The 23793-nt window shown below is 46.8% G+C and overlaps 1 pseudogene; it reads left to right on the forward strand.

The window, feature by feature from the left end:
• The window catches only part of LOC147001322 (uncharacterized), a 36863-nt pseudogene extending 13241 nt beyond the window's left edge, over window positions 1–23622 (forward strand).
• Window positions 23623–23793: the final 171 nt, after the last annotated feature.

Consider the following 23793-nt stretch of genomic DNA (forward strand, 5'->3'; position numbering starts at 1 on the left):
TACTCCATTTTACCCGTCCTGACTATGGCCTTGGGCCAGTCTCATAGTTCATGGCACTTCTCCATTTACAAAGGGTAAACTGAAGCTTGCCTTTGATAAAGAACCTACAGAGCCAGAAAATGTCTGTAGGCCCAGGGTTCCAGTAGCCCAGACTGGAACTTGCACAGCCTTGGCCTTCCAGACTGAAGTTCTCTACGGGGCTGAGGATGTCTCAAGAATTACATAGCTGCCTCACAGTAGAAGGAAGAGGTGGGGGCAGGCTGTGTGAAGGGCACCAGTATGAAACTTGAAAGGAGACCGAACAGAAACTCGAAACAAGGTGAGCTGGCTGCTGCGTCCTGGCCTGGAGGAAGCCGTGGGCCGCCAGCTTGAGACCTGGGGCTAGAGGCCTGGCCAGCACCTTTGATGGGGCCAGCCATGGGCCTGGCTCAGCAGTTCCTCCCCACTCACCTCGGAACCAACGAAGCGCTGGTTGGATTTCGTGAGAAGTGTGTGAACACCCAGCTCAAAGTGAAAGAGCAGGCCGAGAGATTCACACAGCCTGAAACCAAACCGGGAAACAAAGGCACAGATGTGTATGCCCGCCAGCTCTCCAGCCCGCTTGCCCTGCCTGCTATCCACGACCACCCTCCAGCTAACCTTGAATCTAGAAGTCCCGCAAGGCAGGATGGGGCACTGCATGCAACACTGGGTTCCTAGAGCTGGCTAGAATTCTAGATCCATCTTTTCGTGCCTTAAATCTTGGGATAAGTGGTTGTACATCTCTGAGCCTCTTGATGAGGCTTCTGATCGCAATGTCAGTGTGTGAGAAAATGGCTGTCCCCTCTATGTTCCCAAGCATCCTGTGACTCTCCTCAGGGTCAATTTTAACCCTCCATGTGACAATAACATCGAAACGTCTGTCTCTTCGTTTCTTTCATTTCTTTCACTTTCCCTGTTTTCTTTCTTCCTTTCTTTCTTTCTTTCTTTCTTTCTTTCTTTCTTTCTTTCTTTCTTTCTTTCTTTCTTTCTTTTTTTTTCCCATTTCAGAAACAGAATCTCTCTAGGTAATTCAAATTTGCATTGAATTTACAATCCTCCTGTCTTCTCGGCACCAGGGCTGCGTGATAGGCAAGTCTGGCCACGCACAGTTTGGTATCTTCAATTTTCCAAAAGCTCTGTTGAGATATTTCACAGGTTCTAAGACTCACTATTGCCAGTAGGCTCACTTCAGGTTTTAGGGAGGAAAGCAGATGCAGGAAGAGGCAGAGATCCCATGCTGGACCTCAGGGATGAAGAACCATCTCTGGGGTCACACACCTCCGTTAGAGGCACATAGCTCACCAGTCTGACTTTCTTTGTGAGACACGGGTGGATGTCTTTGTGTGTGTGTGTGTGTGTGTGTGTGTGTGTGTGTGTGTGTGTGTAAATCAGCAAAACTTTATTTCCAAAAGCTCACGGAGACCTTCAGCTTTCCCTTGCCCTAAGCATTTGCAATCAAACCCCTGACTCCGTTTCCCAGGACGCAGGCGACCTCCAACGATGCCACCCACTTGTCACTTCTGCTTTTTGCTTTGTTTTTGGCCGCTTCATATATGCAGACAATATGTTGTGATTGTATTTGCCCCATCACCCTTTCAAAGCCGCCCACCCTCTTTTCCTCTCAACCCCTCCCTGGAGGCTACACCATTAGACAAATGAAAGCCTCTCTTACAGCACCAATCAGCAGCCTTCGGCTTCTCAGGAAGGGGCGGGGCTCCAATACTGTGCTAAGTCGGTGGACCCAACCTGTGCAGGGGTCCTTAGTTGCTGCGCACACTTGGTGCAAAGATTACACTGTATCCAAACAGCCGCATTTCCTCACAACACACTTCTCTGTCCTCCTGCTCTTTCCCTTCTGTGTCATTTTCTGGGCTTTGACGTAAGAAGCGGGTTCAGGTAAATGAGCGACGCGTGTTCCAGTTCTCGGAGCCTCTCTCTGCCTGCCCGGCTTGGCTACGTTCTCTTCCATGGGTCTCATCCCTCTCCCCACGTGTCTGATTCCTTCCTTTGCTCCTGGACCCCAATGAAACCTAGCCGCCTCAGAGTCCCTCTGGCTGCAGGTTGTGAGCCGTTTGGTGATCTCTAGCCTCTCTCAAAGCATCCAACTCCCTCTGAATCTTCAGAAGGATTTCTGCCTTCACGTTCCCTCCACCAATCCCCTTAGCAGAGTATGAACCCCAGGAGTGAGATGAACCGGGTCCTTCTTCCCCCTGTGTCTGACAGAGAGGGGTTCTGAGAGTTTATACGATGTAGATGATGCATACCCTCTTCTCAGTTCTGAGTCCTTTGTCCCACATTCCATGGTGATGTACCCCAAATAACTCTGAGCTTCTCTCCGCTTCCCTGAAAGCTGGGGAGGCACCTTGCTTGGGACAGTACACATCGTCATCAGGTACTGACAGCTGGTTGCCTGTAAGTTGAAAAATCACCCATCTGCCTTCCTCTTCCCTTTTCAAGACACTGAGCGATGGTCTGAGACATAAAATTAGCCCTGTAACAAGAGATGCGTCTTCCTACGAGTCAGATGATCATGCCAGAACCCTTTGACTGGGGACCAATGGAAAGAGTCCATAACCCCAGTGTAGCCTGTGGGCCCTTGTCACTGTGGCAACAGTAAGGGAAAATATCACTCAGGTCTTATTGTTAGTCTCCTTGCAAATTGTCTGAACAACTTTTTATATTGTCTTAGAAACGTGCAGTGCTGTGTGCCTGTGTTCTTTGTTCTTGACTCTTTCCTTTTTAGCACTCAAAGAAAGCCTACTCGAAACAAACTGAGGGCAATCTGCCAGTTTCTCTAACCCTGAAAGAAGAGAGACAGAAAACACACACACACACAGAGGCAGGCAGGCAGCCGCTTTCCCCAGTCCTATCTCTGTGCATCAGACAAGCAGATGAGGAACCAGGGCTGTAGATAGATGTATATGGTCTCTCTGGATCTGTAGAAGTCATTGAGAAACAAGCCTGGGGTCAGCTGCAAAGATGAGAGCATGGCTTTGGGCTGGCTCCATCCTCAGGACCAAGCTGCACCAAGTACAGGAAGCTGGTTCTGAAATCAGTGGTCTCGTCTCCTCGAAGATGAGCTGGGAACTCCCTGTCTTCTGAGCAGGCCTGGTTGGTCAAAGTTGGCAGCAGCATGGAAATGTCAAAAGAGCCCTGTTTGGAATCGTGACTACTTTGGTTTGATTATAGCCTTGCCTCTTGCTCAGGACTGGAGGTTAGCTCAGCGTTTCAGTCTCTTTTTTTCTGAAGCTATGACATCTCACATCTACACTTTGGTGAGTGAATCCATGCTGAGCCATGAAAGGGTCCACCATGCTCATCTCAGACCAGGTCGCTGATAGATGGAAGGCAGTGTGACTGTCTCGACATTTGCTCTCATCTGTGGCCGTGGCCATGCACAGCATGCTCATTGAGCGCCCCGGGTGTTTGATGTGAGCTCAGAGGTCTGAGACCAACCATGATTCCAGGAGCAGATGTTATTCATTTTCTGAATCCATCAGTCTCACTATCAGCCAGCACTGTCAGCATACAGCCTGCCTCCCGCTCTCTGGGAGATAACTCTTTGAAACACTAGGAGAGACCGTTATTTAGGAGAGCTGGGGGACCATTTGCCTGTGAGAACACAATGGCAGCCATTATAAAAGCAGAAACAGAGGGCCAGTTCAAGCAGAACTGAGTAGACCAAGATGCCTGCCTATGACCTATGCATGACAAGGCATAGATTAGGTGGCGTGGGAACCAGAATCAGGATGGTGTCCAGAACACATTCCCAGAGGTATTGGTGACCCTGTCCTGCAACATCTGTACTTCAGCAGACTGAGGCTCCACATTTCCAGAAATAAATTCTTTATCAAAGACAGTGCATCATGGGCCTGGTCTCTCCAAGCAGAGTATAACTTGACTCAGCTTAGGAAATGTTTGCAGGACAGATGCCCAGTACCAGGAAGTAGAAGGAATTCTGTCCCTGGCCTGGGAGGAGCTCAATATCCCATGCACATGCATGATGATGCAGAGAGCATAGTGGGCATTCTGACACTCCCCTAATGTTGCCATTAAAACAAGCAGAGCAATGAGACGGACAAGCACAGCGGCCATAACCACAAGAAGGGGAGTCAGCCAAGGTCCTTTCAAAATAGATGCAAGAGCCACAGGTCTCTGGAGTAAGCCAAGGGGCTGCATAAAAAAACAGGCTGCAAGAAGTTCTGAGTTGTGTGCCTGGGATCTAGAGGTGAGGCTGATAGTGCATCACCGTGCACGCATCGAGTTCAGATGGAACCCGGAAGACAGGTAGAAAGGCAGCTTCACCCATCGCCCCCGAATGTGTCTCTTTTCTCTTCCTGCCAGGCATGAGAAAGTTGGGCTGCAGTTCCTGGCAAATTTGAGCAGAAACGTTCCATATGGACGACTCTCCAGCAAATGCAGAAAGAGTCAGCGAGCATCTCCTGACCACAGGGGGAGGTCTCCACATCACTCGGCCTCAGTTCACTCCCTAGCATTGGCATGGAAGCCATGTCAGGAAGATGGGCATCAGAGAGTGGTCAAAAGCCGTATTGGTGTTGTGGCCTTAAGCACAGTCATCTCTTTCTGTCTGACAAGCCTGCCTGCCCAACACAGTCTCCACAGGCTTTGACACCACACTGCCTTTTGAAGGGTAGAAAAGAATTCTGGGTATCTAAGTAAGGCATGGAGAATATGTTCTAAGCCAGACTGGAAGAGGAGACAATGCAGGGAACAGAAGGTCGTTATGTAAGCAGAGATAAAAGAAGACATTGCCTCCACTGAAAACAAGCAAGATGCGTTAAAGGAAAACGTTTGGAGAAGAAAAATTCCCTAGGGAGTTAAAAACAAGTTAACACTTAACACACGGCTGGACTATATTATTAAAAATAGTCAATACAGTAAATTTCATTATGTTTTACCATAATTAGCCTTTTCTAAAATATGCTACCAATTAACTGAACAAATTATATATAGCATTACATATGTATTTCACATATGCCAGAGAATGCAGAATATGTTTTTGAAGAAAGCTAGGCATGGCAGCACACCTTTAATCCCGGCAGTCGAGAGGCAGAGCAGGAAGAGCTCCATGAATTCAAGGCCAGAACATAGTCTCCATCGTGAGTTCTAGGACAGCCAGGGCTACATGGTGAGACTTTTTCCTACAAAAATATAGGCACATGAATGTATTTTATGTACACATAGTATATATGCTACATAACAAATTATAAGTGTGTGTATAAAATGTCTAATGTTTGTCAGCTTCATGATTTAGAATCATCACAGAGGCTGACAGACTTCAGAGTGAGTGACAGATTCAGTGAGGAACCTTCCAGAAAGATTAATGGGGGTAGAGTGGTGGGCAAGGTCTCTGAAGATTTGTGATCCCACACCTGTGGAATGAAGGTCCCAGAAGAATGAAGTGGAGAAAGGGGAGGCCAGGAGGGTGCCCACCACAACATGAATGAATGTCTGTGGTCTACCACACCATCACCACTATGTGGGACTGAACCTTCTGAATCCGAGAGCTGTACAATCATTCTTCTTATTAAGTTGTCCTGTTCGGTAGTATGTAAAAAGAATGGATTCCATACAAGCCTTCCACATATACTGATGTGTCCCTAACATGAGAAATATGTATGGAGCTGGTAACAGAAAAACAAGGAAAGTACTAGAAACAACAGTTATCTCCTAGAGGAATAAAAAAGACAAATGGTCAATAGGAACATGAGAGGACAGGTCTGACACCACCAGCTTCCAGACAAAGCAAATAAAAAAAGATGGAGAATCCACAGAGCATGGGAGGTATGGCAGTCAACAGCCATGTCAGGAAGCCAGGAGATCATATTCCAGCCAAGCATGGAAGCGGAGAAGAAAATAGTAGGGCCAGGATATAACTCTCTTCCTTCAGCAAGGCTCTGCCCCCCAATGTTTCCATGACCACTCCAAGAAGTACCTCTAACAGGGGACCAAAGGCTTAAATATGTAAGTCTATGGGAGGTAGTTCTCATTCAAATCACCATGGTGTGTATCTGTTATTCCCAACTGGATGAATCTGTGGCAGTGGGCTCTCTAGAACAAGGGGTAGAGAACATTTAATATTTACAGAGCCTCTTCTCCATAGTGTTTCCAGTATAATTGCTATTCCTCATGGCTATTGAAGTATTTGTGGTGTATAGTTGTTTCATAATCTCGTCAGCATTAATTCTGGGTTAAATATAACCATCTTGGCAGGCTGATAGTCGCATTGTGTTGCAGAATCTGTGAGCGCTTTGCAGATGCCCCCCAGAAAAACAACTCAGAGGACGAAAGATTGATTTTAGCTCATGTCTTCAGAGGTCTCTGCCCGTGACGGAAACCAGCTGGTCCCTGTGATCTCAGGCCTGCCTCTGAGAGCAAAGCACAGAGGGAACTGGACAGGACAGAGGCAAACTCTTAACCTCATGCATCCACAGCCAGCCAGGAAAGGGCAGGGGCAAGGAGTGGTCTTCAGAGACACCCTCTGGATGGTTTATTCAGTTACGAATTCAGCAGCCAACACATGACCCCACTGGTAGAGCCGAAGCACTGATGATCTGGTCCTGTCACTCTCAGAACTCTGTGACCAAGGGCTCACTGCAGGTGCAGGTAATACGTCAGAAAGGTCAGAGGGGCCACACCTCCTCTACCTGATTGTTGGATGCTGATTGTTGGATGTTACAGACAGGGGTGCTATCAGGCAATCCTCAAAGTCACTTTCACAAACCTCAAATCTGAGCCTTTTGGTTCTGGGTACAAGAAGCACATTTAAGAGATGTGTTTTCTCAGGGTTCCTTTTTCCTTGGCTGCTAATACCCTCATTGGACCCCTAATGCCCATCTCCCAGTCCTTCACTAAATGGAATGGAAAGTTCACAATGTTTTCCTTCTGCTATGTAATGGCCATGCTAGGGATTAGTCTCTTATTTAAACTTTGGATTACATTGAACAGGTTCTAGATTTTTAGACCCGTCCATCAATAGGGACAGATTATTTGTTCATTGTGTTCATGACAAACCCACCCTATAAGGTTCATCCCTCTCTACAAGTGAGACACTGTCTACACTTGTGACTGCCGTCTTTGCTGTATCTGCCTCTCTGTTCGAAAGCTTTTCATATTTAATACTTAATTGGACAAAATGAAGCCATATGTGTAAAAGGACTTTGCAAACAGAATTTCTGCATAAATATCAATCAGACTTGGAGAGGTGCTGATGGAATGATAGCAAAAAAGCCAGGGGAGCTCACAGATGCCCACACACGAGTGTGGGACCAATGGAACATGTCCCTGTTGCTAGGGCCTGAGTGGAACAACAGAGTCCGTACTTCACTGAAGCCTAAGAAAAGCCAATGACTTCATTATTTTCCATATTAGAAAGCTACTGGATTTTGTGGAAGAATAGGTTTCTGATGGTGACCTAGCAACCCTAGTTCAGCTTTGCAAAGAAGAACATGATGTAGTGTTTGGAGAGATGCTCAAAAATGACCCTGGGATGTCCTATTGCTAATACACATACCTGACCCAGGACTACCAGTGAGTGAGGGGGATGAGAGGAATACTCAAGTTGGCTCATGAGGACACTTCACACTTGTGAGAATCCATGCTCTCCTTCTTTAGCCTCAGCACCCTACTGTAAGAGGGAAGGATGGAGCCCCAGTGTCCTTAAAGCCTGTATTCACACTGCTTCCTCTCCATTGCACATTCCAGGAGGCAATCTGGACCTTTGCTCTTGATCCATGGGTTGAACTGATTCATGCCCCTCTATCAAGAGATGGATTTTGTTGTTCTTTAGACAATTGTTTCTCTAAAGGCAATGCATGGACATCCTGGGGATACTGTAAAAATGCACGTGCCTGTTCAAGAGGTTGATGGTTCTACAACCTTCTTGGGCCCCAAGTGACAAGGATCCTGGTGACTGATGAACTGCAGTCATGACAACTTTCACTCTGCCAAGGCATACATTTCTGCTAGTTCCCAGGCCCATTTTTCTGTTACCCTAACCTCATATTGCCTCATAGAAGACTGGAGATAGTAGGTGGGCTCAGTCTACAGACCTCTCCATATTGTCCACATGGAAAGAATCAGGATGGCCTACTTACTCAGCCAGGGACACTGGAGCTGAGACTTCTTATAAAGAGCTTTGGCCCTCTGCTGCCCCCACTGCTGGCTTGAAGTGTTCCAACTTCAGACAAAAAAAAAAAAAAATCCCAAGGAAGGTGCCCACCTTGCCCTGATGGGGCCATCACAGAACATTCAGGAAAGTGTATGAGGATAGACAGGAATATGAGGGTTGACCCTCCTGTGATTGACAGATGGCTCCTTTACTGTTCACCAGGCTGGAGCTTGGAGAAGTAGGCTATGTCCCTAAAAAGACACCAGGTGAGGCTGTGTGGACTCCTTGTGAATAGCCAGCCTGTCCTTGACCTTGGGTGCCTTACATGCCTGAGGGCCAGCAGCCATGATGGCTATACATCGGGAGTTCTGGTGGTGACTCTGGACCCAAGAGCCCGTCATATCTTTCTGCTTCTTACATTGCAGAGATGTGTCTCCTCTGAGATGATGCTGGTTTCCAGTGGCAGGGTTGACATATATGTCCACAGCATGCCTAGGCTGGTCCTGGTTTATCTCTGCAGGTATCTCTGCTAACCTGAATCTATTCATAGCATCCCCTGCTCCTTCGAAGGACCTTCCCTGTAGACCACAGGTGACTTTTTATCTCCACACTGGTGTGAAAGCAACATGCTTTCAGAAGACGCTTGGCACTTTGGCTTCCATCTCAGTGCTATGCAGCAGCCCAGTATGATCTCCTGGTGGTAAGGCTTTGGCACTGACCAGAGCTCCTGATCACCTGAAGACACAATCCTCACCCTCTAGCACATTATGCTGTTAAGCCAGGATAGTCTGTGAAGACCCCACTTTTTAAAACCCGTGATAGGTTTGTAGGACATGGCTACATTGAAGAGCATTGAATTGTTTGTCAGAAGTCTGAGCTCTGGACGCAGAGATGTCACAGTCCAGTGCTCACAGCCCGGCTTTCAGATCTTGTATGATTGCCTGAATCTTAGTTGCTACTTAGTTGCTACTTAGTTGACACTGACAGGGACCTTAATGTTGACCCATGTTCCAGTCCCCAGTGCTGACTCTTGCAAACCTCTTTTTCCTTATAGACTCTGGCTAAAAGACCCCCTGAAGATGACATCAAGCTGACACCTTAAGAGCGATTCACTCCATCTGAAATCTAAAACCATTTAACTATCTTGATCATTGCTGCTATAAATCTTACTGGATTCACATCATAGGGACAAAATTTCAAATGTCACCCGTGAGACTTTTATCTGGTTTGCTCTCCATTCGGGACCTCACAGTGGAAAAGGATTTCAAAATTGCGAGCGCTGTATTTTGAAGCGGATTTAAAAATAAAAAAACAAGTTATTGCAAAAGCCACCCTGACACAGGATGAGTAAACGGTACTGGCCATATCAGGAAATGCTGTGGACCATAGTGAGAGAGATGGCTCATCTAAAGGCTCGCTTCCATTTTCCTATGTATTTTACTAACACTGAGAGGAAAGGGAGCCCCACCTTGCTGTTCCTTCTGCTTCCACTTTAAAGCTCTGCCTGCTGAAGCTCAGGGAATAAGTCTGAAGGAATTTGTAAATCTTGTGGAACTTATGAACTGTAACCACGTGGCTCAGAAACCCACAGATGAAAGAAGGAGACATCTTTTATATTTATGGAATTTGAAGAGGACACTATCAGGTAATGCTTTAAATAGACAATAAAACCCACTTTCTGATTCTCGGCTCTAGGTGAGCTTCCCGCAGATGAAATGGTTCACGTTGCGTCGGTGACACCGCAAAATGCCACATTACATTGTGTTGATTACTGTCATGCCTCTTACGCTCTGCGTTGTTGCCGAATCCCATTTCTGTTAAAAGTTATCATGTTGTCAAATTTCTAATCTAATTCCTAATCTTGGAAATGTGCCCTGATTTCTATTTCACTCAAGCCAGTAATGAGATATTGTTTTGCTGTTTTATCATCGATTTTCCGCGGTTATCGGAGTGTCCTCATTTATTACTGTTTACAGTTCCTAATATACATCTTGACACCCAGGGCAGATATTTTAAAACTCAGTGAAAACATGTTGAGAATGTATAAAGGCTGGGGAATCCTGGGATTGTTTTCATGTGTGGTTCCACCATAGGGCACTGACAGTGTATGGTAATACAACCACCTCCTGATCATTTAGAGGTTTGTCATCTGACAGCTCTGTTGTCCCAGGCAGTGCGGTGTGTTGTGAGCTCCCCACTTGCATAAAAGAAAGGGACCTAGTACCCTACTTGCAGAGCTCAAGATCTGTGAACAGATAAACACAGCTCTAAGTCATGAGGGTTCTGCCATACAGCCATGAGCATCTTGGGAAATGGAAATGGTTTTATATCTACCATCTCATTTGTCCTCTCAAGGAAGGCAGCACATGTTAACTCTGCTCAGATAAAGCACTTGCAAATGAAAGACTGGACCCATCATGCTCCGGTGTATATAGAACTGAGAAACCCCACTGCCAAGTGGACGGCAGAAGTCCTCACATCTATGGGTGGGACTGAAAAGGGCATCTTCACCCAGGCATCTAGGTCCTAGGTATCTGTACCAAGACCCTATTACCTGGGGGAAAACTATCAAGAGTAAAGAGAGCTTTTATGGCCTTGATGAGCCATCAGCCAGAGACCTGGCTGTGCTGGTCTTCATTTTATGAAATAGAAGTTTGATGAAGAAGGAGAAGGGGGAGGAGGAGCAGGAGGAGGAGGAGGAGGAGCAGGAGGAGGAGCGGAGGAGGGGGAGGGGGAGGGGGAGGGGGAGGGGGAGGGGGAGGAGGAGGAGGAGGAGGAGGAGGAATAGAGTCCCAAAGACACACTGTCAATAGACTGTATGGTAACAAAGAAAACACTGAAAGCATTTATCAATGGATTGTTCTTTCCACGGACATATATCTACATGGTGGCATGGACATGCAAAGGCTCAGGGATCCGAGGTTACAGAGGATTTTGCTTTGCGTTCATTGTAAATATGATTTATAAGGCTAAGGGCGTTTGCACTTCCTACCTTTTCTGAGTGGGGACCCACTGGTCACTTAGCAGGCTCCTCTCACCACCCATTGGAAATGACAGCTCTACATTTGATGTCTTGTAAGAGGAAATTAAGATGCCCCTACCATCACTAAAAACCCATAATGCTTATTTTCTCCAGGTTCCGCTTTTACGTGAAGAATTTGCTCGGATTTGCCTAGTTCTAAGCTAAGACGTCTGCTTGGGAAGTTCATTTTGTTTGACTTGGGTGACCACGCCCTTGCTGGTGAGGAGAACTGGCCTCTCTCCTTCCAGATTCTTCTCTGTAGACATACATTGGTCACCAGGGCCATCTCTCTGCAAGCTAACTTGGCCATGTCAGTCCTCTAAGGAGCATTCACCATCAGCTATGCTTCACCTGGATAGACTCTGTATTACACAGCACAGAATTCACATCCATCGGCAGTGTGGTCTACCTACTTCTGAATACATGTCCAGTCTCAAGCAAGCTTTCCACTCTGGCCACTCTCTGCCTCCAGCTCAGCTGTAGAGCCTCTCTGTAGAGGCCTTTCCCAGGGTGTAGGCAGGAGAATTCACCTCAGCTCACAAGAAGATAAGCAAACTTTACCACCAGACCCAATCTACTGTCTGCTTCTGCAGTCCATGACCTAAGACCATTTCTCTCATCTTTACATAGCTAATGCCACCCGCAAAGTTCAGTTCACAACACAGGAGAATTGTAAGAAACTCTATACTTCAGTTGCAGCAAGTCTTCTGGGAGCAGAGCTGTGCCCACATTTATGTGTTGCCTGTGTCTGTTTCCACACAGAGCTGCCCGGCTGTGGCAAACACGACATGGTCAGTAAAGCAGAAAACACCTTCTAGCCTCAGAGGGCATCTGCACACATCTGATGGACACAGGTATCCCAGAGTAACTGTCAGAATTTGGACTCATGATATCCCGAGGGAGTTCAGTTCCTTGACACAGACTGGTACAGCATTTGTAGGCAGCAGATTCTCATGACAATATGGAACACAATGAGAACAACTGTGATGCTAAATTCAGGGACTAAAAAAAATGTGGTTAAATCTATACATATACCCTATAACAATTTTTATTGGTTATTATTTTACATCTGGTTGGATCTACAGATGTAGAACCATTGATGGACATGTGCATGTGGGCTGATGTATGTGTGCATGATCTTAGCCCAAGATTTAAAACGTTTTGCATTGAGTGGCTGCCCTGGGTGGCATACCCAGTTCAGCCTATAACACAGCTTCTGATGCCTGAACCCATGGCAGAGACTCAATTCAGTGATGAATCAGCTGCTCGGAGCCCACAGCATAAAATCATTGACTGTAGCTTTGACTAAATGATGGTTAGTGAATCTGTGCAGAGGATTCTGAAGACCTTTCACACACACACACACACACACACACACACACAAGACTCTGTGAACCTCATTGTCCACATTTGGGGAGATGGGCTAAGAGGATAAAATACATCAACCATCAAGTCCTGAATCCTATTCTCATGTGATGCTATGGCTTTTTTTATTTATTATTCTGTATAACCTTTGGATAGTCATCTTTCAAAGCAGGTCCCACTGTTTGTAAACCTTTTCCCCATTGGATCGTTTTAAGACTAAACACATCTCTAATCTAAGGGCATGGGTCTTTTCATCACCACCCCCAAGGGAGCCCCTTTCTATCCTTAAAAATACTAGAGTATACAAGATGAAGGCTCTCCCATATCTGTGAGAGGATAAGGCTGCGTTTTGAGGTTCATTTTTCAAGTGACTAAATCACTTCAAACGTTTCCAAATGTAATATGAACAATATGGTGTGACTCTTGATGCGGGCTTCTCCGATTAGTGTGTTATTAATTAAACTCTTGAGTAATGTAATAACTTGACAGTTAAAACCCTTCTTTGCATTTAAAGTGCATGCAAACTGTGGCTCTAATTATAAATAAACTCTACTGCAATGGGCTGCAAACTTCACATTTTAATCGTTCGGAGTGATCTATTCAATGGAGGCTCTATCCTGGAGGATGACTCCCTGAATATTTGAGTGGTTTTTGGTATGAATAGATGTTTAAAGGATGCCCCTATGACTCCTTCAACATCTCTCTGCCCCCTTCCTGCCCATCATCTCTTCCCAAGACTGTAGGTACACCAGGCATTTTCAGACTCACCTCCTCTAACCCACTACCCACCTATACCACACTGCTGAGCTAAGCATGCCTCAGTTACACAGCATTGCTGGGTCTTCTAATGCTTTAAACATGCCAGGGCTTTCTGTCACTTTCAGGAGACAGAGAAACATCTCGCCTCGTTCCACCAATGATCCTTAGTCGACCTTCTTAGATCTTGCAAGGATGCTCTCCTCTCCATTTCCAGATCCTCAGCATCTCCTCTGTGTTACCCACTTTGGTCCATCACTTTGAACCCCATATCCTTCCATCAATGAGACAAACCACTTCATGACTCCGGGCCTCTGGACATGAAATGCCTTTGTTTTGTAAGGCTCCTCTTCCTTCAGTGATTCTCCTTTGGTCCTGTGTGACCCTTCACTGCCATGGTCACGGTTAGCTTGCCAGTGAGAAGATGCTTCCCAGAGCAGGCCTTCAGGTGACAGTCCAGTGTCCCTTAGAAAGCAAGAAGTTCTTAACATTCTTGGAGTTGTCTCAGGAGAAGACCTCAAACCCTAACTTGGGCCAATGAATTCTAAACTCATGTCAGTCACTTAAAGCAATTACCTTGGTATTTTTTACTTGCCCCCCAGCAGGTTAAAAAGCAGCCTTGACTCCAGCTATCTCTGGGAAACCAGTGTTCCGCTAAGCCTCCCAGGAGGACAAGCTCTTTGTTGGAACAGAATTGACTCAATTCACTAAAGCATGAGTGCCAGGAGTGGGGCTTCTCTCCAGAGAACTGCCAGGGACCAGTGAATTGAAAAGCTCGAAACAACCCAGCCACCTTCAGAAAGATGCAAATGAATAACTCTGGACATTGAAAAGGTAAGAGAGTCAACTCTGGTGGGAAGCAACCTCAATACCGTCACGGAGGAAGTGCCTCTGAAGACCATTACCTTAAGGCATTAATATTTTCATTGCTGTGATAAACTGCCTAGCAGAAGCAACTTCTAGAAGCAGACTGGAGGACTTATCTTGGCTCATAGTTCAAAGGCAGAGTCCATCATTTTTGGGAAAGTCATGGTAAAAGAATAGAACAGCAGGCCATATCAAGTCCATAGTCAAGAAACAGGATGGACAGATGTAGGTCTTCAAATAGGTTTACACTATTCTGCAAACACCCTCACAGACACACTTGGGAGCCTCTAGGTCATTATAAATCCAGTCAAGTTGACAAGGAAGACTAATCGCTATTAGCACAGCATCTAATGAATGCCATGATCTAATCCCTATGCATTGTCTAGGCTCTCTTTCTGCCCGTAGAAGATCCACCATTTATCTGTATCTAAGATGGCAGCATCTTGGGGGAAGGAGTAATTGGTCAAAGGCAGGGACCTGAACTTTGACTTCTGAATTTTCTATTAATCTGTCAGTCATGCTATAATGTTTCATTTTGACTAGATCATAATTCTTATGACCGCTTTTGTCCACAGTTTATATTACACTTTGAATCGATAATTTTGAGTTTTGTATTATACTTTTCTTCTTTGCTCTTTTACAATTTCCTGTACTTACAAAGAGAGTACTTTAATCATCTTACCACACCCCACTCATTCTCTCTTCTCTTCTATCCATTCTCCCCAAAGCTTGCCTTTTCCCCCTCCCCTACTTTTGCATCTGTATTACATTTTCAAAGGACCTCTAACTTCACATGCCATCAGCAATGAGTGCGACATAAAGATAATAAGAAGAGAGAGAGACTGAAGAACTTTAGATACACTCTGTTGCCTGCTAAGGCTTGAGCCTCTGCTTTCTACCTCTCCCTTCCACGGAGGGACAAGGATGTCAGCAAGATGTTAGAGGTAAGCATGCATGCAGGCTCCAGCCAGAAGCTTTCTCCCTGAAGCCACGTGAAGGAAGTTGAAGAAAACCCCCCTCTCTCACAGTGGAACTCTGTAGCCTCAGATCTGCTGATACACAGTGCTCATACTATCTTAGGGCATATCTGTACAGTCACATGCAGGAGTGTGTAGAGAAAGAAGTCCCAGACCCACACTCAGTCCTGGTTCCACTGGCCAGCGAGCCACATGGTGTCTTCTACCACTGGCATGAGCTCTCCATGTACCTGCCCTACAACTGCATCACGTTTATTTCTACAGGGTGTTTGTCCATTTCACTGCACAGACCCAGATGCAGTTCCTCTCTTGGGTTCCAGAGTGGCTAAGAAGCACTGGGAGGTTACACACTCTGGAAATAATAAACAGGCACTTGTGTTGGCACAAGAGTAAGCAGGGAAGAACGTGTTTTTTCTTTCCTAGTCCTGGCTCTGAATGGCTGTATCTCCTCTAGAGAGGTATTTTCAGACTGGAAAGTCTAGAAAAACTTGAACCAACCTCTCTGTGGAACACTGTCACCTGGCCTGTGAAATCTGTGGCTGCCTATACATCAAGCAGGTCGTACAACTTTAAATCTGTGCCCACTGCAATTAAAAATGGTCACGAGACAAGATCTGGAGCCTAGGAGAACAGCTGAAGGGCAGTCAAATTATTCTGATAACGTAACCATGCTGCAAATTTTAATTTGATATTACTTTGCCTGCTTTACTGTGTGGGTAGGGCAAGGGAAAGTTAACGTGAGGCCTGAGAAGCATTGAATCCTTACAGTCAGCTGCTCAAACGTTCTGACCCCCCCTGTGCAAGCTCAGGATCAGAGAGCCCTGGATTTTAGGGGTCAAAGGTCAGGGAATACTCTCACACCTGACCCTAGACATGTGCTCTTGACAAACCCTTTACATTCAGCTCCTTTATCCTCCAGCTATGAACAAGACTCCCCGGCCCTCCTGTGTCTCTGTTGCCTTTATGGGTTTCAATGGGTAGGTTTCAGACAAGGGTGGGATCCAGAAAGCCAATGCCAACCCAGGGGCCCCCAGAACCCCAGAATGATCAAACCACTCTTCTCCAGTTTCTATAGCCTACCTGCCTGTGCCAGTGGTCAGCTGCTCTCTGTGTCCACTTCTTCCTGTGTGGGCACATTGTTCCATAGACTCTGTGGAGAGGTACAGCCAGGCCCTGCTTGTTGTATGCACTCAGGAAGGAAGCTTACCTGTTCCAGAGTCCACCCAGGACATGTCTCAGACATTATCCCAGCTCTCATCCTGCTTCTGGCTCAGGCCAGGTGTGCAGGGAGAACCTGGAGATGCTGACTTAATGATGAGGAAACTGGCTTGCCAGTTGGACTTTTGGCTTTACATTTTCCATGGGCTACCATGGTCTTCCCATCTCACATAATTTCCATTCTTATATCCTGTGAAGTATGGAGTTCTAATATGTGCCGTTGGTCAAATACATGACAGGGGAATGCTCATAAAATAACGGACCTTGTTCTGAATCTTGCACTGATCAAGGCTATGGGTAGAAGAATGACTGTAAACCTCCAGCTACAACCCAGGGTTGGCAGAAGCTCTGTGGGGAGGCAGGTCAGTGAGCAAATCTCAGTGCAGGGAAGGACAGACATGTAGTATTTTCTAAGGATGAGCCTGGGACCTCTGCCATGCTGAGAAAGCCTTCTGCCCACCAGAGCAAGCCCAGCAATGTGGCTCTTCAGCTGGGTCCTAGAGAAGAAATCACAGTAGTCTCTTGAGCTTAGGATCAGGTTTTCCTCCAGCCTTTAGGAGAATGCTCCTATCCTAAAGAACAATACACCATTCTGAACACACTACACTGAGCAGCCAACACCCATCTTTACAGGCTGCCACCTAGACAATCTCTCTGGTCCTGTGGCTTGGTCCTCTGAGACCCCACCTTTGAAATTCTCATCACTTTGGAAACAAGACCCAGTTTGTCCTAATCCCATACATTACATGCCCAGTCCTGCAGGCCTTTGGCCTGTTTGCTTAATGGCACGTGCCCACTGATGCACACTTCTATATTGAGACCATGTGAAATTGCTTTAAGACTTCCTCTGCACATTTAGGTTTTGCGCTTACTCATTAACTTAAGAGCAGTTTCATACATTCATAGGGCTTAGGGGAATGTGTGGAATACAAAAGACCAGAGAATAACAACGTGGGCAGTTGAAATGCATGAAAAAAAATAGGGCTATGTGCATCCGTCCCAACATAGACACAATGATAGGGGACTGGCCATAGTCTGCTCATGAGAACATGAGTACTGGACCCACTTCTTGTTCCTTAGGGCTCAAGAGTCATACCTTCTAGTGAGAGGGCCAGCTCTTTTGCCCTCATTGCCATGATCTTTATAATCCTTCTACCTTCGTGGAGACACGTGCAGCCTTTGTCCAAACTGTCCTGTTTAAAAGGAAAGACCCCAGAAGATAACTGGGTTTCCTCGGGTCCCCCAGTTACTCACTTAGCCATCTTCTTGTTCTCCTTTCTGCAAGTTGGCTGTTCCTGGCTTAGCTTTGTGTAGCTTTTGCTTTAAAGCATAAAGGCAAAGACCCAGAGGACGAAGCCTGTCCGTGCTGAGTCTAGAGCGCAGGATTGCACAACCAGCCTGACTTCTAGTTGGTGCTTAAATCTGACCTCCAGCCAAAAGCCTCATGCTTGGAAAAAGAGGAGTTTTCCTTTCCTGCCTTCGACCCCCAGCCTTTTCAGGTGAGCACTCTAATGGGGCTCAACCTGCTTCTTCCTGCCTTTTGAGGTCCAAGCCACCTAAGTGATCTGAGGAGGTGCTGTCTGCCTGGATAGATATCTCTCTATACAATAGATCCAAACCCAGTGGGGTCAGCATGCATTCCAAGTTTTCTTTCTTTAGATGAGATCATCAAGCAGTGAATGTCATGTCTGCCACATACGTTGCACAGAAACGGCCAAAGTTAACGCTAACACTTCGCAAGCCTGGAGCACGTGGCTCGGTCTAGGTGTGAGGTGAGAGTTCCTGCTGTCTCCATGTGCAAACATTGTGTGGCAAGGACCTTAGGCAGCCTGTGAGCTGATGCCCACTGTCCCCGATGCTCTGTCCTGAGCACAGCAGTAAGGAATACCTGCTATGAAGTACCAATAAAAAGGTCCTCTTGTGTTCAAAGCCAACTCTATGGCGACAGCACTATGAGCTAGGTATGTGACACACAGGATTCCAGCATTCATTCATTCATTCATTCACTCATTCATTCATTCATTCTTCCATTCCACCAGGTTCAGACAGGGGTAGGTCACTGACTCTGAGCCAGGAAGAAGACATCATGAAGTGAATTGGTTCTGGCCAAAGGGATGCTAAATTACTAACCACCAGGGCTAATGAATGTGAGCTTACCAGGAAGTAGGGTAGTGCACATGATCAGGTCAGGGTAACTCCATTAGGGTGGCCCGATATGACTGGTGTTCTTTTGAACAGAACATAGAACTTGACAGCCACAGGGAATAAGGTCATAGTGACATGAAGTCAGGTCAGGGTGGTGCTTCCACAAGCCAAGGACTATTAGAGATCAGCAGAAACAACCAACCAGAGGCCGCAGGACCATCTTGGACAGGAACCTATTCTGCCAATCTCTTTAACTAGGTTAGGTCCCAGAAAAGTAAGAATAAACGCCCATTATTGCAAATCATCTGATTTGTGGTCCTGGCTCACAATAGCCCACACAGCCTATTAGGATGCCTGGTAGAAAAAATCAGTGGGAGGCAGCTTTCTGAGAATGCAAGTCAGGTCAGTGTGTGCATGGCAGCACGGGGGATATGCAGGGCAGGAAGTGTGTTTGTGTGTGTGTGTGTGTGCGCGCGCGCGCGTGTGTGTGTGTGTGCATCAGCCCAGAGGATGTGGAAGGGAGAAGGTATTCTATGTGAGGACCTGGCAAATGGGGAACCCTCCTGATGCTCATCAGCCAGATGCATCTGGACCATGAGTGATCAGAGGAATGTATCATGCAACAAACGAGGTCCTGAGAGGGTGGGGGAACTGAGGATACAGGAAGAGTGTCCACCCTCAGTCTGCATCCTCCTCATTAGGAGCACTGGGGAGACAGAAAACACCGCGAAAACTACAGCAAAATACCCCCAAGGACAGGAATATAGGTGCAGCCCTGTGCTGGAGGAGAAAAGGTTTTAGCCTGATTCCTTCGACTCTTCCAGAGAGCCTCCCAAAATACCCATAGCAGTCCCGTCTCTCTTACTAACTTCAAGTTGCCTAAACCCATTTTCGGCTTTGCCATTAGAGACAACAGCAGAGGCTGAGGAGACGGCTCAGCACTGAAGGGTGTTGGCTGTTCTTGCGTTGGACCTGAGTTCAGTTCTCAGCATCCACACTGGTCAGCTAGCATCTGCCTGTGATGCCAGCTCAGGGGACTTCACGCCATCTTCTGGTCTCACTGCTTACCTGCACATGCGTGGGATACACAGACACAGTCACAGACATAAATCTTTTAAAACTAAAAATATTATCTTTAAAAATAGGTATCTTAAAAAAAAATACCAGCTATAAAAACAGCCAGGACCGTACAACAGCCAACAGCCAAGTCCACAGCACTCCCTGAGTGCCTCCAGTCAGTCACCCAAGGCTTTGTATTTTTCTTTAATTCAAAGCCCCCAAGTCTTTGTGGATGTTTTCCTTCAAAACACTCAGAAAACAGCTACGTCTTACCTGACTCTGCCACTCAGGGCCTTGTTCTTGAAACCACTATCCCAGCTGGTCTCTTGCAATGCACACTTTCTAACTAACCTCCCTGTTCCCGTACCCTCTGCATCAGCATGCTCAAGCATCCTTAAGGCAGTGAGCTGCAAATCCACGCCAGGTCAGGCTCAACCCCTTGCGTTCGGTCTTTCCAACCTCTCCCACCTTAGGGACACCCTGAAAGCGATGATGGCCCCTGTACACTAGATCCTCCTCTCACTTTCCATCCTCTCCATCCTCATGGACACAGGTGCCGTGTCTCAAATACTCTAAGCACATTTCTGTCAGTGGGTTGGAGTTTGTTCTTATTTCTCAATATCCAGTGTCCCATATCCAGATGCCTCTTGATCCAATGCCATGATCCATCACTGAATAAAGAGCAGCAGCATCTTCCAGTGTCCCATTCATCTTGTCCTGCTCCCCACCACTCATCCATCAATGCATTTAAGTTATCTCATTCATTTCAAGCTCCCAGGAGCCTAAGGTCCTTGTGGGCAAGGGCTTTACAGCCAGCACCCACTGCAAGGACTCCATCCCTGGGAGTGCTAAGTTTCCAGAGTACTCAGTTAACTAAACTACTGGATTATCCAGAGAAGTCACCTACACTCTGACTATGTAGTCTCTGGTCCACTCTGTAGTCAGAATCCTCTCTAAGGTCGCTCGCTGTCATCTGTGTTTCTACTTAATGCTCATGTATAACAGGTTAGGGTGGCAAGGCGGTCAGTCTGCACTCCTTGTGCACCTACTGAGCAGCATGTTTAGCTGCCCTAGGTCATTGCTGTCTAGATCTTCTGGGTGGATGCTGCCGAACAATGGTCCCTGCCATTGTGGAACATATGAGCATCTAAATGTTGCCTCTCTTGCTGCTTTTTTTTTGCACTTATTTAAATGCCTGTGAAACAAAACAAAACAAATAATAATAAGCTTGCCTGAAAATGTCTCATGAAACCCATAACTGTGTACACTGAAAAGGAAATCAAAGAACAATAATAAGGAATCATGAGCACATAGGTATTCTCTTCTAGCCTGGCAAAGCTTATGCAACTGTATGTGGTGGCATATGCCTGTAACCCCAGCCCTCAGGAGGCTGAGGCAGCAGGATCATGACGTCATGTCCAGACTGGGCTACATAGTCAGACTGTCTCATTAAAACAAAAGGCACACAAAGAGGAGAGATGGCATTCACTAATCTAGTACCCACACACTATTCACACAGTGACCCAGAGACTGCAGACAAACGTGTGTGTGTGTGTAAATGTGTGTGTGCAGGTGCACATGTATATTTGTGTGCACGTGTGTAGGGCCAGAGGTTGGCTAGGGTTTTGTTTATTTATTTATTTATTTTTTGGCCACCGCTCTTGTTTTTTAAGACAGGATCTCACGGTAGCTGGAACCCAGCACGTAGGCTAAGCTGGCCAATCAGCAAGCCCCAAGGGATGATACGCTTTTCTCTGCCTCCCCGGATCTGGGAGCACTCCTGCATGGGTCCGACCACATGAGGGTGTTTGTTTGTTCGTTTGCTTGTAGTACTAATAGTTGTTGTTTTTTCTTTTCATTCAGAGATTTCAGAGATGAAAAGCATGCTCACCTGCCTGAGAACATGGCAGAGCTGCTTCCGCGACCCCTTACAGGGAGTTCCCTGTCTTCTGGGAGAGAAAAGGGGAGACTTCTAGGCATCCTTCCTCAGTCCCTCTGGTGTGTGTTGGGTTATACTTCTTTCCCTCAGAGGACAGAGTCCCAGCAGCCAGGGACTGCATCCAGTTCTCAGGCCACACTGCATCCTCACCCAATACACTAGCTAAATTCCCAGAAGAGAAGGTGCCAGGAAGAGGCAGAGAGCCAGGGCTCACCACATCACCAAGAAGGTGAGACAGGAGTGTCCGTGAGCCTAGTAGTTAGGAAACACTGAACTGGAGACTCTCCTAACCCTTGGCACACACCGCAGCAGCTTCAGTGTAGCTGTAGGGCCAAGTCCAGAAAACAGCTGCCTGAATAAACCCAGTAGACGAACTTCAGGAACCTTCTGTGGGGATCTAATTTCCACACCCTCGTGAGTTTCCAGCAGTCCAATTTGGCAGGATGAAAACTCCAAGTTGTACTGCAGGCTTGCTACTTAATACCCAGTCTTGTTCCCAGCAGTGTTCTGCAGACCTGTAAAACCTGAGCAAAATTCCAGTGGTGCAGGCAAGAGAAAACAGTCCCATGTGTCTCAGACATTGTGAGCCTGGGGAATAGGTGATAAACAGAGACCCCCTCCACAAACACTTATCGGAGCAGTAAAATCCAAAAGAAAAGGGGAACACAAGTTCACTTCTGCATTGTAAAGAGTCATGGATATAGAAGGTGCCGGGACTAAACCCCTCGTAAAGATATGCATCCCAGTATAATCACAACTTAAGTTTCAACAAGTTTTGGACAGAGAATACATTTTAAAATACATCAGAGTTTCATGTCCGAGCAATGAAGTAACAGAAGGGATCTAATTTGACCTCTAAGTATATCATGTAAGACCTCTGGGTTAGAGGGAAAGTGGCTTCCTTCTCATTTTCTATGGTGAGAATGTCGTCGTCTAGGGCCCCATTGGAACCACAGAAAGTAGTAGGTGTGTGGTCAGCTTCCCCAATTCTACAGTGTCCCTCGGCTCGCACTCAGCTCTTCCCGGTTTCACTGTCTTCCACAGGGTCCTCAGGAATTCCTGTGCACATGCTCAATAGCAGCCATTCCTATGGCTGAAATTTGACAGAGACGAAACGGCCTGCGTTGGGTAGTGTAAGGGGCCACGATAAGCATGGGTGTCTTGAAGTTTCTGTTGCTCTGATAAGCACCATGTCCAAAGCAACTAGTGGAGGAGAAGGCTTGTTTTATCTTGTAAATAACTGGGAGGAGTCAAAACCGAAACTCAAGGCAGGATCCTAGAAGCAGGAACTGGTAGAGAGAAGCCATGGAGACATACTGCTTACTGCATATTGCCCCTCCTGGCTCACTCATCCTGCAATTTTTTTGTGGGTGCAGCGAATTTTATTGATGGTGTTCAAGAGAGTAGGAGGGCTTCCTAGGCCCCTCCTGTCATTATGGGGGTCTGGAGGTGGAAATCGTGAGGGAGATGCTCAGTGTTGGGGGCCGAGTTGGGATATGGACTCCTCAGCAATTGAGGGCCTCTCTTCTGCTCTCTCAGTGTCCTTGCTGGGGTGGGTGGCCCAGGGTTTCTTACTCCTTGGAGGCCATGTAGGCCATGAGGTACAGCACCCTGTTGCTGGAGCCATATTCATTGTCCAAGAAATGAGCTTGCCAAAGTTGTCATTGAGAGTAATGCCAGCCCTGGCATCATAGGTGGAAGAGTGGGAGTTGCTGTTGAAGTCACAGGAGACAACCTGGACCTCAGTGTAACCCAGGATGCCCTTCAGTGGACCCTCAGATGCCTGCTTCACCACCTTCTTGATGTCTTCATACTTGGCAGGTTTCTCCAGGTGGCACGTCAGATCCACGACAGACACATAGGGGGTAGGAACATGGAAGGCCATGCCAATGAATTTCCAGTTCAGCTCTGGGATGACCTTGCCCACAGCCTTGGCATCACCAGTGGATGCAGGGATGATGTTCTGGGCAGCCCCACAACCATCACACCACAGCTTTCCAGAGGGGCCATCCACAGCCTACTGAGTGGCAGTGATGTCATGGACCATGGTCATGAGCCCTTCCTCAATGCCAAAGTTGTCATGGATGACCTTGGCCGGGGGGGGGGGGCGGGGGGGGGCTAAGCAGTTGGTGGTGCAGGATGCATTGCTAACAATTTTGAGTGAGTTGTCATATTTCTCGTGTTTCACACTCATCACAAACATGGGGGCATCGGCAGAAGAGGCGGAGATGATGACCCTTTTGGCTCCATCCTTCAATTGTCCCTGGCCTTCTCCATGGTGCTGAAGATGCCA

This window comes from Mus caroli, unplaced genomic scaffold (assembly GCF_978045245.1).
Source record: "Mus caroli unplaced genomic scaffold, Mus_caroli_1 scaffold_14, whole genome shotgun sequence".
Lineage (NCBI taxonomy): Eukaryota > Metazoa > Chordata > Mammalia > Rodentia > Muridae > Mus > Mus caroli.